Source organism: Lolium rigidum, chromosome 1 (assembly GCF_022539505.1).
Source record: "Lolium rigidum isolate FL_2022 chromosome 1, APGP_CSIRO_Lrig_0.1, whole genome shotgun sequence".
In the NCBI taxonomy this organism is placed as follows: Eukaryota; Viridiplantae; Streptophyta; class Magnoliopsida; order Poales; family Poaceae; genus Lolium; species Lolium rigidum.
In genome coordinates this window covers 277,233,805-277,246,913 of record NC_061508.1, presented here as the reverse complement: position 1 = coordinate 277,246,913, position 13,109 = coordinate 277,233,805, and the positions used below count along the sequence as shown (strand labels likewise).

Sequence of the window (13,109 nt, the reverse complement as noted above, 5' to 3'; positions counted from 1 at the left end):
GCAAAACTATTGAATTCCCTACACCATATTACTTGATATTGTGTAGATCCTGATAAAGTCTTGTGTGATCTGCTGTTTCATTGAGAATTAGACGGTTGCAACTTACCGCTTCATGGTCGGCGGCTACGTGCGCAAGTGTGTGGAGTTGTGAATATCTTGCAGGGTTGAGAGCTGTTGCATTGGCGACAGGGAGCAATCGAGAGATCTCGTTGCGTCATACAAGTTATCATCCACTACATCGTCGTGTTCCTCCGCTGTCACCCCGTGATCATCATCACCACCATTGCTTACTGGGAAGATCAAGCCACCCCATATCAAATAGCACACGTGCACACATGTGGCCAAAAGCAGCAGCTCCAAGCAATTGCAGCAGCTAGCAACTTTCCGCGAAAGAGCACCCATGTGCATCAACGCCAAGCGGCAGCGCGCGTGAGCGAAATCAACATGTTGCAGCACAGCTGCGCCTCGACATCGCCCGCGCATGGCTGCGCTCGCACCCGTGGGCTGTGACCTCGCCTTCCGCATCAACATCCTTACAGCGCCCGCGCCCACCTACTCGTCTTCAACCGCGGTGGCCGAGCTACGCCCGTCTCCGCCGGCTCCGGCTGCTGCGCCTCGCGCCACCTTCACCTTGCAGCTGCCAGCTCGCTGCTGCCGACATGCGCCTCTCCAACTCCGGCACCAGCTGCCACCCTGGCCGGCTTCGCCAACGCCCGCGTCTTCCTCTACGCGCGCGCCCCTGACCGGCTTCGCCAACGTCCGGCTCCGGCTGGGACGTGTCTCCGCCTCCACCCCGCTCGCCATCCGGCTTCACCGCCATCACCTATGGCTCATCACCTATGCCTGGTCCGGTTCTGGCTGCTGCGCCCTGCGCCCGTCCGGCTTCGCCCGCGCCCAGCGCACCCTCCGGTTGCGTCCCGCCACGGCCACCTCCGGCTGCCATAACCTCCCCTACGCCGGCTCCACGTCGACGACGTCCGCGCGATGCTGCGCTCCTCAGCGTCCGCTGCCTCAACATCACCGCGTCCGCCTCCGGCACCCGTACGCGCCGGCTACGTCTGCGCCCAACTGCGGCGCACTCGGCTCCGCCCTCCACGGCCATCGCCGGCTCCGCCTCGCAACCCTGCAGCGCGTACAGGTTGGCCTGGCGTCTCCGTCCAGCTTGTGCGGCCGCTCACCCACGTCGAGCTCACACCGCTGGCCACCTCCGGCTGCGCCCCCGCCACGACCAAGAAAAATCATGGGGTTTGAGTGGTGTGGCCGGCTGAAAATAATAAAGGAAAAAAACGTGTGGGGCCGGCTGAGCGCGTGACTGCCGGCTGAGAAAAATAAAAACCCAAACGCTAAAAAGTGCTCGGAGGCCAGATGGCATATTTCAGCCTCCGTTTTCTGGCCGTCCGATACTCCTCTGATGGCGCCCGATCGCGTGGCGCCGTGCGCTTTGTCCAGACAGGTTGGCACCTAAGCCTGACAAATTCCCACCTGGGCCCGCTGAGACGCGTGCTCTCTCTCCCCATTCCCCATTCCCCATTCCCCATTCCCCCGATTAACTAGGGTTCCTCTACATGTCTCCGGCAATTTCGTCGGCGGTGGAGGTAGCTCGCGGGTGAAGGGTGTTGTGCTCGGCCGTGGACATAGCGCGCTCCCGCGCGGCGGCGCTGTGCTCATTGGCGGAGGGGCGAGCTTCATGTGAGAGGGGTGACATGCTCGTTGACGAAGGGGATCCGTGTTTGATGTGTGGGAGCGAGCAGCGCGGCAGTGCAGGGCTTGAGGCGACGAGCGGGCTGCGAGTGTGTGGCGCGCGAGGGCGGAGAGTTGGCCACGCGGAGGTGCGGCGAGATCTGCGCGGGGACCAAGATGCATGCGACAGGGCGGCGAGTTCGTCAGCGTTGGGCGAGACGCGCACAAGGTCGGGGTTGATTGGTGACGGAGATTCGCCAGCTACTTCGACTATCGAGGTAATCATCCTCCTGAAATCCTCTTATTTCTGCTCGATTTTCGTACTGCAGCCACGTAAATCATAGCAATGTTCGCGCTTAGGATGTGCGGGATTCGTCCTGCGATTCCACACCCCTCTCGATGTATGGTTACACACGGTTTTCCGGTGCTTTTTTCAGCGGTAGAATTTCTGCTATTCATGTGGTGTATGGTAATCTCAGTTGCGCTTCCGACAGCACGCATCATTATACTAGAGTTTTGAGATTTTTGGGTGAGACAAGAGAGGGGACGGGGTATAAATTTGGGCAAGTTGTGGCAATGGCCTCACAAGTCACAACCATATAGAGAGATCATTCACACTCAGGAAAGGGAATCCAACATCAAGCTAAGCAAGCAAGAAGGAGCAGCACTGCAGCACCTAGCACTAGCAGGCTACCAGCTTGTGCCACTCCTCCAAGATTCTTGATCGATTGCCATCTCCTTTGGGCTTCTTGCTACTGACTGCTACACAAACTCAGGTCGGTTTCTCATCTCCGGGCTGCTACCTGAGCCCAGCCTGCTGCAGCACATGCCCCGGAGCCTCACCACCAGCAACGCCTCGCAGTTTGTCTACGCCGTCTTGTGGCGCCTCCTCCCCACGAACTACCCTCCCCCAAGTGTGACTTGTCGCCCTCTGTTTCGTTCTTACTTCTATTAGTTCATTCTCTCCATCATGCACCCGTAATAAGTTCAAACCACAGCCATACATGTGCTAATGCTACAATTTCTTTGTTGATTAACCTGGGATCTCCTAGTGTGTCCTATGATAGAAGCAAAGGAAACAGGAGGAACTGGTACACACACGAAAACTTCTCCGAATAAGCAAGTTTTTACTAGCTAGCTGCGTCTAAGACTTATTACTGTCTTGTGGTTTTTGGTCCCTTGAAAAACGTTTTCACCCAGGATCCTGGCATGGGAGGATAGGTTCTGCAACTTCGTGGCCACCTCTGCTGCGTGCGGCCAAGAGGGAGCAGCTGCATACGCGTAGCGCGAGGCTGCTGCAGCGCAGGAGCTGAAGCAGAGCCTGCATCCCGAGCTCTTCTCCAAGATGTCCCATGACATGTACAACTACGGCGAGGTGTGAGTACTCTTCTACTGGCGAATGATATGAACCTCAGTCGTGTTAGCTAGGTAGGGAGGCGACCAGGCGCCTGATCGGATGATGATGATGGCGATTGAATTAGCACACACCACATGAATAACAGGAATGGCCATATTAGTACCCTTCATATTAGCTAGCACGCTTCATTATACCAGAAATAAGTTGGTTCATCAATGTGATTAAGTTGTCTACTAGAAGTACCTAAGGTGTCTACTAGAAATAAATAAGTTGCATACTGATTTTAAAAAAATAAGTTTGCTCTTTTTGAGATTTTTATGCCATGAATTATGCATAAGTTGGTCTAAGTTGGTTCATCATTGTGATTAAGTTGTCTACTAGAAGTATCTAAGGTGTATGCTAGAAGTAATTAAGTTGCATACTGACTTTTTCAAGTAAGTTTGCTCTTTTTGAGATTTTTATGACATGTGTTATTTATAAGTTTTCCATTAATTTCCAGTTTAAAATAAGTTGGTTCATCATTATGATTAAGTTATCTACTATAACTACCTAAGGTGTCTGCTAGGATTAATTAAGTTTGATACTGATTTTTTTCCCTTTTTGAGATTTGTATGCCACGTATTATGCATAAGTTGTCCATTAGTTTTCATTTTAAAATAAGTTGGTTCATCGTTGTCATTAAGTTGTGTACTAGAAGTACCTAAGGTGTCTGCTAGAAGTCATTAAGTTGCATACCGATTTTTTTCCAGTAAGCCTTTTTGGAGATTTTTATGCCATGTATTATGCAGAAGTTTTCCATTATTTTTCAGTTCTATAAAAGTTGGTTCAATATTGTGATTAAGTTGTCTACTAGAAGTAAATAAGTTGCATGCTGATTTTTTCAAGTATGCTATCCCTAAGTCCCGGAACACTGCCTCAAAGTCGCCTCTTAGAAGAGGCAGCCTCTGTTGCTTGTCTCATCTGCCCTTAGTACAGAGGTGGCCCGCAATGACGTGCCCCATTGGCACGCTCGGGATGAGCTCGCCAAGGATTGTACCACCACATATCTTCGCTTTGCTTTCTCTTCCAAATTCTGATGGTGCCATGTTCCTTGTTGTGGTGGTTAAGAGGGACATCTCTAGCTTTGTTCCTAGCTGTGTTGCGCTTGACTAGCTAGTGCGCTTTGCGTGTTTGCCCAGGAAGCCGGGTATGGGCTTGTCCATGTTCGTTGGCGAGGAGATCTCAAGAGACAACAATGCGGAGGCGGCGGCGGCTTGGAATAGATCAAGCCGCCCCCGTTGTTTTTCTTGCTTCTCAGTTTCCAAAAAGAAACCGGTGGTACCTTTTCTAAAACAGGGAAAATAATGCGTTTTTGCAAATGATGCAGTATTAAAACTATGGTTTTCGTTGATAGCCAAGCGGCCCAAAAGCATTATGGTTATTCTAAAAATTGTAGTATTCATAGAATACTTAAAAAATATACTTTGATGCCAAATGGAGCCAAGTTGGCTTCTAAAAGTAATTGAGTTGTTTTGATACCATGCTTAACTTGGCTTCTGAAAGCAATTGAGTTGTTGTGATAATTATACCTTAGTTGGCTTCTAAAAGTAATTGAGTTGTTTCGATACTATGCTTAAGTTGGCTTCTAAAAATAATTGAGTTGTTCTGATAGTTATGCCTAAGTTGGCTTCTGAAGTAATTGAGTTGTTCTGATAGTTATGCCTAAGTTGGCTTCTGAAGTTGGCTTCTGAAGTAATTGAGTTGTTTTAATAATTATGCCTCGGTTGGCTTCTGAAAGCAATTGAATTGTTTGATAATTATACCTAAGTTGGCTTCCGAAAGCAATTGAGTTGTTTTGATAATTATGTCTAAGTTGGCTTGTGAAAGTAATTGAATAAGTTGTTTTGGTAATTATTCCTAAGTTGGCTTGTGAAAGTAACCGAATTGTTTTAATAATTATGCCTAAGTTGGTTTATGAAAGTAAATTTAGTTAGGTTATTCAGTTTTTTTAACAATCCCTTGTCATGCAAGCTACAAATAAATGATAAGTAACTTTTATGCATTTTTCAGTACAACAACCCACAAAAAACTCACTACTGTACTAATATGGTTGCATTCTTCCAGACCAGCAGTTCGCGTTGATGGCAGCATGATCAGTGAAGCAAAATGTTATTCCTACATCGATGCTACAACAAATGTACAAAGTCAGATAAGACACATGCTTTGTATTCAGAAATTACAGTAGTTGAAGCTACCTTCTTCTCGAAAACATGTTCCTGAACTTCATCTTTTATGTCAGTATAATGTTAATCTTTTGTCGCGCAAAAGATATGTCCAATAAATATTACTACCATGTTTGATTCCAGGGAGCCTCAATTTTGTTCATACCTGCTTAATTTTTCCTATTTTGTGCACATTGATATATGGATACAACTTGCTCAAGTTTTGTTCTACTATGTCATGATATTGCACCGGGGAGTTAAAGTATGCACTTGGTACTCCTCTGCCATCCATGATTTTTTCAAGTAAGTATACACTTCCATTTTTTATGTTGCCACAGGTTTGTTACTAAGTCATACCTATGTAATCTACTAAGATGCTTCCTGGATGTAAAGAAGTGTGTACCTTAACTAGTGCCCCAGCTTTGTTACCAAATATGGTTTCAGCAAAGATCTAGTTGCGCAGAGTTTTGTTCGCACTATCTACTTGAACTGGGTACCCGGAGTTGCTACTTGAACTTATACCTGAGAATTTTCGGTTTGTTCTAAATAATCTGCTTTCTTCCTACTCCATGGAAGCTACATCAGATCTATTTTCACCTGAGTGGGGAGTTTTACACCGGGCGTTGCTATAAAAGGGGGAAACGGTGAAGCCTCCAGTTATCTTTGATTAAGCTACAGGTTAAAGTCGGGGTTTTTTGTTCTCTGGTTGTTGCCTTTGATTTTAGAAAGAATCCATGGAGATGTGGAGGTCGGAGAAACCTAAGTAATCGAGAACATTTGTTCCGTCAAGGGTTGGTCGATGGGTAAAAGTGGGGTTAGTTGGTTCGGTGGGGGAAAGCAGGTGGGTACGTAATCATGTGATTTCCTTTTTTGGACGCGGGGTGAAATGGTCAGGGGTACTTTCCTTTTATGGGTTGAGGGCTCGGTCGCACTAACCAGCCCCCGGAGGCTGGCTAGCCGCGTCCAAATAAAAATGAATGGGAAAGAAAAAAGAAAAAGAGAATAACTGGCCGGTTGAAAGTAGAAAATACTTCGCCGGCTCAAAAAGAAAAAAAAAAAGAGGTTGCCGGCTGAAAAAGAAGTTGCTTGCCGGCTGAAAAAAAAATGATCCGGCTGAAAATAGCTTGCCTGCTGAAAAAATAAAAATAATAAGAATATCTGTCCGGCGATGTTCGATCGAGCCGGCTGTGCCGGTGCCGGCTGGGCATAACCCGGCTGGGGCTGGGTCTGTTTGGTTGGCCGCTCGTACCGGTTCCGCCTGTCCAGGCCGGCTGGGAATGGGATGAGTGGAGCCTGCATCGACTGAACCAGCCCGAGCGCGTTTGGTCGCCCGTCCGGCTAAACCCGAGCAGCCAGAATCTACATCGACTCATACATCTGCAGCGCGTTTGGTAGCTTGGCCGGCTGGAGTCAAGCCGGCTGATGCCATCAGCCATCGACACTTCCCCTCGCGCGCGAATCGACCACCCCGAGAGACACTCGGGGGTTGTCCCCCTCTCACACCGGCCGCGCCATCGCCGCCACTATCCGGCTTCGGCATCGCCGCGCTCTTCCGGTCGTGCTTGCACCAACTCGCCTGCCGGCTGCGCCCCTCAGTGCCACTCGCAGCGCGTTTGATGGCTTGGCCGGCTGGAGCCAAGCCGGCTGAGGCCACCAGCCACTCCCTCGCCTCTACGGCTTCAACAACTCTTCATCACTATCGAAATCAACCCTACAACGAAAAAAAATGTAAGTATTGTTGAGTAACTCTCCGCACCGCTGCTCAGCCGGGTAACCCGAGTTACACTCGGGGGCTACCCCCTCTTCCCGCCGCACTTCGCTACTTAACCCCGGACCGACTCAACTCGTCCCGGGGGCTCGCCGGCTAGCCCACGATGCTCTATCCCAAAGACGGTTTAGTAGTGTGTACAATACCAAAGGCCCACTCTTCGACTCAGCTGTTGTCCGCAACCCGGCTTCATGGCTAGCAAGAGAAAAAGCTGGAGGTCGCCTCACATGAACGACGTCCAAAGAGAGGTCACCTTGGGCATCCCGGCCTTCGCTGATGTCAGCTTGAATGAGTCTGCCCCTCAAAGTACTGTGCGCTCCACTTTGCGGCCCACTCTTGACCTAGCTACAGACCGCAACCCGGCTGTATGGCTGGCAAGAGAAAAAGTCAAAGAGCGGGGGGGGGGGGGGGGGACATGAAAATGACTCCAGGGGGCTCGGACAAAACCGAGCCGGCATCCCTCTACATAAATCTAGCACTGCTAAGGCTCCATATATTCTATGTCTTTACTGACTAACATTGTCGCTTATATGACTATCTCCGATGGACGCCTTCGAGCTGGTGGTCCTCAGCAACCACTTCCGGGTGCTCTTCAGCACGATTCGGCGGACACCGCGTCCACCTTGCCAGCGGCCTAGAGCCTTCGAGCTGGCGGTCCTCAGCGACCACTTCCGGGTGCTCTTCAGCACGAGCCGGCGGACACCGCATCCACCTTGCCAGCGGCCTAGAGCCTTCGAGCTGGCGTTCCTCAGCGACCACTTCCGGATGCTCTTCAGCACGAGCAAGCGGACACCGCATCCACCTTTCCAGCGGCCCAGAGCCTTCAAGCTGGTGGTCCTCAACGACCACGTCCGGGTGCTCTTCAACACGAGCCGGCGGACACCACATCCACCTTGCCAGCGGCCCAGAGCCTTCGAGCTGGCGGTCCTCAGCGACCACTTCCGGGTGCTTTCCAGCGTGAGCCGGCGGACACCGCGTCCACCTTGCCAGCGGCCCAGAGCCTTCGAGCTGGCGGTGCTCAGCGACCACGTCCGGGTGCTCTTCAGCATGAGCCGGCGGACACCGCGTCCACCTTGCCAGCGGCCCAGAGCCTTCGAGCTGGCGGTCCTCAGCGACCACTTCCGGGTGCTCTTCAGCGCGAGCCGGCGGACACCGCGTCCACCTTGCCAGCGGCCCAGAGCCTTCGAGCTGGCGGTGCTCAGCGACCACGTCCGGGTTCTCTTCAGCACGAGCCGGCGGACACCGCGTCCACCTTGCCAACGGCCTCGCGCCTTCGCCGCCTCGTCCGGCTGCGCCTTCACCGCCTCGCCTGGCTGCGCCTTCGCCGCCATCGTTCGGTTGCGCCTTCGCCGCCTCGTCCGGTTGCGCCTCCGCCATCGTCCGGCTGCGCCTTCGCCGCCTCGACCGGCTGCACCCTCACCGCCATAGTCCGGATGCGCCTTCGCCGCCTCGCCCGGTTGCGCCCTCGCCACCTCATCTGGTTGCGCCCTTGCCGCCTCGTCCGGCTGCGCCCTCGCCGCCTCGCCCGACTGCGCCTTCGCCGCTGCGCCTTTGCCGCCTCGATCGGCTGCGCCCTCGCCGCCATCGTCTGGCTGCGCCTTCGCCGCCTAGCCTGGCTGCGCCCTCGCCGCCTCATCCGGCTGCGCTGCCATTGTCCTGCTGCGCCTTCGCCGCCATCGTCCGGCTGCGCCCTCGCCGCCATCGTCCGGCTGAGCCTTCGCCACATCGCCCAGCTGCGCCTTCACCGCCTCGCCCGGCTGCGCCTTCGCCGCCATCGTCCGGATGCGCCTCCGCCATCGTTCGGCTGCGCCTTCGCCGCCATCGTCCGGCTGCGCCTTCGCCGCCATCGTCCAGCTGCGCCTTCGCGCCATCGTCCGGCTGCGCCTTTCTTGCATTGTCCGACTGCGCCTTCGCCGCCTTGCCCGGCTGCGCCCTCGCTGCCATTGTCCTGCTGCGCCTTCGCCGCCATCGTCTGGCTGCGCCTTCGCCGCCTCGTCCGACTGCGCCTTCGCCGTCATCGTCCGACTGTGCCCTCGCCACATCGTCCGGCTGCGCCCTCGCCGCCTCGCCCGACTGTGCCTCGCCGCCTTACGGATGGTTGAGATCAGCCTTGGCGACTCCGCGCCTCTCACCTCCGCCGTGCCTATGCGGCGCCGTGCCGTTTTCGACAGTGCCGCGAGCTACATCGACACCGCCATCATCATCTACATCAACAACATCGAATTTGGGACCCTCCACGCGACTCGACTACTCTTCGAGTCCCACGCAGGCTCGGGGGATAATGTCGGGGGATGACCCCGGTATGGCAAAGTCCTCGAGTTTACGAACGCGTACCACTTCGCAGATCAAGAAAATAGGCTACGATGCAAAAGATATGAAACAAAAGAAGATAAAGAAGAAGAACTATGCGCTGGGCCGGCTTCCGGCTCAGCGGCCCGTCCGGCTGCGGCCACCCTGACCGACTCCCGGGCTCCACCCGGCCCGCTCCAGCTCCTGCCCTCGGCTGGGCTGGTGTCCGGCTCACCCGGCCTGGTCCCGCGCCTGAGCCGACTCGCCCGCTGGGCCGCTGGCCGGCTCGCCCCAGGCCGGCCTCGTCACGTCCGGCTGCGTCGCTCACGGTCGTCGGCTCGTGGCTCGTCCGGCTCCTGGAGCGCCCCGCCTGCTCACTCGCATGCAAGGTGGCCGGCTCCATTTCCCACGTACGTGTGTGCCATCAGCTTCTCTAAGTACATGCATGGCCAGCTGCTCCCACTAGTGGAAAACGGGGCTATAGGCTCGGTTCATTTGGGCCTCCAGTCCCGGTTCCCAAACCGGGACCAATTAGGCGGGACTAAAGGGGGTCCCGGTTCAAAGTTTAATCGGGCCTAAAGGCCTCGACACGTGGTGCGGCCAGGGAGCTCGCGGTGGATGGCCTTTGATCCCGGTTCGTGGTACGAACCGGGCCTAGGTTTCTCTGCCGCGGCAGAGAATTGCTATTTCTCTGCCGCGGCACGAGTTTAGGCACATAACAGCGTTGCTCGCCGCGGCGAGAAACAGGGCGTTTCTGCCGCGGCAGAGTTTCACCAATGCATATATATCATTCAAGAAACCACAAAAAATCGTCGTGAATATATATAGACATCGTCAACAGTACACGTAATGCATGCATATTTACAATATAAAAGGGGAGTGACTATAAGACAGCTATATGTTTCTCAATTCGTAAACAGACACATTTTATGCCCAATCAGAATAGGACAGCCGTACTACTCAAACACTCAATGAATCAGGGTTTAGTTTACAAAAAAAAAACTGTCTGTTTTCAGTCCCGTAAACAGACACATTTTTTCAGTAAGTTTCCAATGGCTCATTTTCTCATCTTGCACTAGTGACCCAGAACGTGCAGCCTAAGGGCCGAAAACATGAATCCCAAAAACAGCTAACAAAAAAACTCTCCATAAAACCCATGACTGCATCTAGACCTTCCTGACCAGCAAACGCACCAGCTCACCCACCCACTCCTGGTAGAAGCTGTCGTTGTTCCTATATGGAAGAACAAGATCGAGAAATACTCACAGCAAAAATTTAGGGAAAAGAATGGACGAATCAGATCTCGGTCTCCAGGCACCAAAGAAGAAGAAAGGCAAATAAATTCAGCAAGAAGACCTACTTCAGATTGAGAATTCTCTAAAGTCTCCTTCAGAGCAGGTATGTTCTTGAAGTCCCTTTTACACCTGGTTTTACACCAGCTTTCTCCCGAACTCTTGTTTCAACTGTAAAAACACAATGCATACAAATTACTACCAAACAATCAACACAAATCTAGCTGCCAAATTTTAACTAAAAACAAGAACTGAAACCACTCCAATATACTGAGACAGATACTTTAAGTTCATGAGGATTTGTTGCCCTTGTAGTGTAAGTTCCTTGATAAGCCCGACACATAGAAATACATATTCAAAGATGAAACTGAACATACACTTACCGGGTTCAGTAGTGGTTGCGAGTTTGGGAGCTCCTGTAATTTCAGTTGCGGAACAAGTTGCTTGCTGAAGGTTTCTTGCTAAGTAAGATGATGTAGTCTTATTAAAAATATATGAATATGCCAAACTGGTCTCTTTCGAGAAAAATACTCGATAAACAATGAAAAATGAAAAAGACGTGTGATAAAGAGATAGTGGTATACAAAGAACATTCGAGGAGTGATATATACAAAGTAGGGATTCCGGAAATAAAGTGGCTAAAACACTTACGGAAACTGAAGAAAAAAAAAGGAAGATTGAAGGTCGTAAGGGAAATGAGCGTCTGAAGAAAGACAAACTGAGGGAGCCAAGGCAAACCGATAAAATAGTGATACTGAAATACTAAAAGAAAGAAGGAAATGAAAAGGCTGGAGAAAACATTGTCAAACAAAGGAGACTAGAAACAAAGTATAATAGGGAATTAAGAGAAACTGAACGACAAAACCAAAGCTAATGAGATGCTAAATAAGAATCAAGAGACTAAGAAAATAAGAAACTAAAAACTGAAAAATGATGAAGAATGTTCCGAAGAATAAAAACTGAAGTAAAACAGAGATGAATCAACACTATACTATGAAAACTACAAGACTGAGTTAATAAGATAGACAAAGATTTCAAGACTGAGATAATTAAGATGGATAGAAAGAATAAAAGACTAGGCTAATAATAGATGGACCGAAACAATACAGAACTCACGGCTGATGTAATGGAAGATTGCAAAACTGAAGGGCTGAACAAATGACAAACTAAATCACGAAGGGATGAATATAAACGAGTGATTGAAAAAAAAATGAAAAAGTGAAAACATGAAAACCATAACTGAAAGACTGAGAGGCTGAAGAAAGAGGCATCAAAGACTGAAGAGAGTTAATGCAAATAAAGGTTGAGAATAAACAAAAATACTAAGAGTTCACGAAGAGTCACCAAAGAGAGTGAGACTTGGAGAAAGAAGTGACAGAGACTGATAAATGAGTTAGTGGAGAGTTGTTGAAGAGTGAGAGAATCAAGAGTGAGTGAGGACTGAAGAACGGGACACTAAAGACTGAAGAAAGAATGATGGACTAAACAACTGAGAATGAAAAACCAAGGAATGAAGGACTGAAAAATGATGAACTTAAGAAAGATTGAACATGATGTAAAGAAAATATTGACTAAATATCGAAAAGTCAAAACTGAAGAAGACATGAAAGAAAAATACAGAAAAACAAAGTTAGTGAGTGAAATGCCGAAAAATTAGTGAATGAATTGATGAAAGACTTAAGAAACTAAAGTGAAACTGAATAAAAAAAGACTAAACAAAGAGAGAATGAAAACTGAAAACATAGGATAATTGTGAAACTAAGGACTGTAAAACTGAAGCAACTAATACGGATATTGAAAGATAGAAGCAGCACAAGCTATATTGAAATATTATCCACCGCTTAGCCATCAAAAGTAATACGGCCCTAGTTACAAAAAAAGTTTGTAGAAGCTTCGTATCATGGTTGTATGTGAAATGGTAAGACCATAGCTGTTCAGAAAAAAACAAAATGTAAAAGTGCTCCTCTAAGGCTGAAGTCATATGTCCGGAACATGTTGTCACTGACTTGGATCTTAGCTGCGCCAAAAAGCTAATCAGAGCAGTTTGCCACAACAAAATCCACAAATGTTTCAAAACTAGTCACAAGCAAACCCCCATGAGGCCATAATAATCATCTCCTCGATGCCGAGGAGCTAGCAGTGCAAGACATCTTAAGAAAAGATCCACTGACCTTCAGAAGAGGCCCTAAAAAGAGGAAATATAACATTCCTAGATTATTAGGAGTGCATTTAAACTCAGAACTACAAGTGATAGGGTCTACAAATTCAAGAACATACAGGAAAAAAATGTTCATTTGAGGCAACTGAGTAAAATGTTCAAACAACAATCTTCGAAAACAGACAAGTACTATTATCATCACCAACCAAGAACAAAGAAAATAAAAAGGACAAAATGAACACATGATTAAAATTTGACCTCACAGTTCAGGAATCAAACTGCAGGTAATTGTACATGTGACAAGCTTCACTTTGTATGCGTCCATACTTCCTATTTCATATGATCCGTCCAGCACGAAACCAAT

The 13,109-nt window shown here is 49.8% G+C and overlaps 1 long non-coding RNA gene across 1 annotated transcript; it reads left to right on the top strand.

The window, feature by feature from the left end:
• The first annotated feature begins 1,508 nt into the window (after positions 1 to 1,508).
• Positions 1,509 to 5,379, top strand: LOC124694527. Its single transcript, XR_007000477.1, has 2 exons — positions 1,509 to 1,958; positions 5,141 to 5,379. It is a non-coding gene; the product is annotated as an uncharacterized LOC124694527 (long non-coding RNA).
• The last annotated feature ends 7,730 nt before the right edge of the window (positions 5,380 to 13,109 follow it).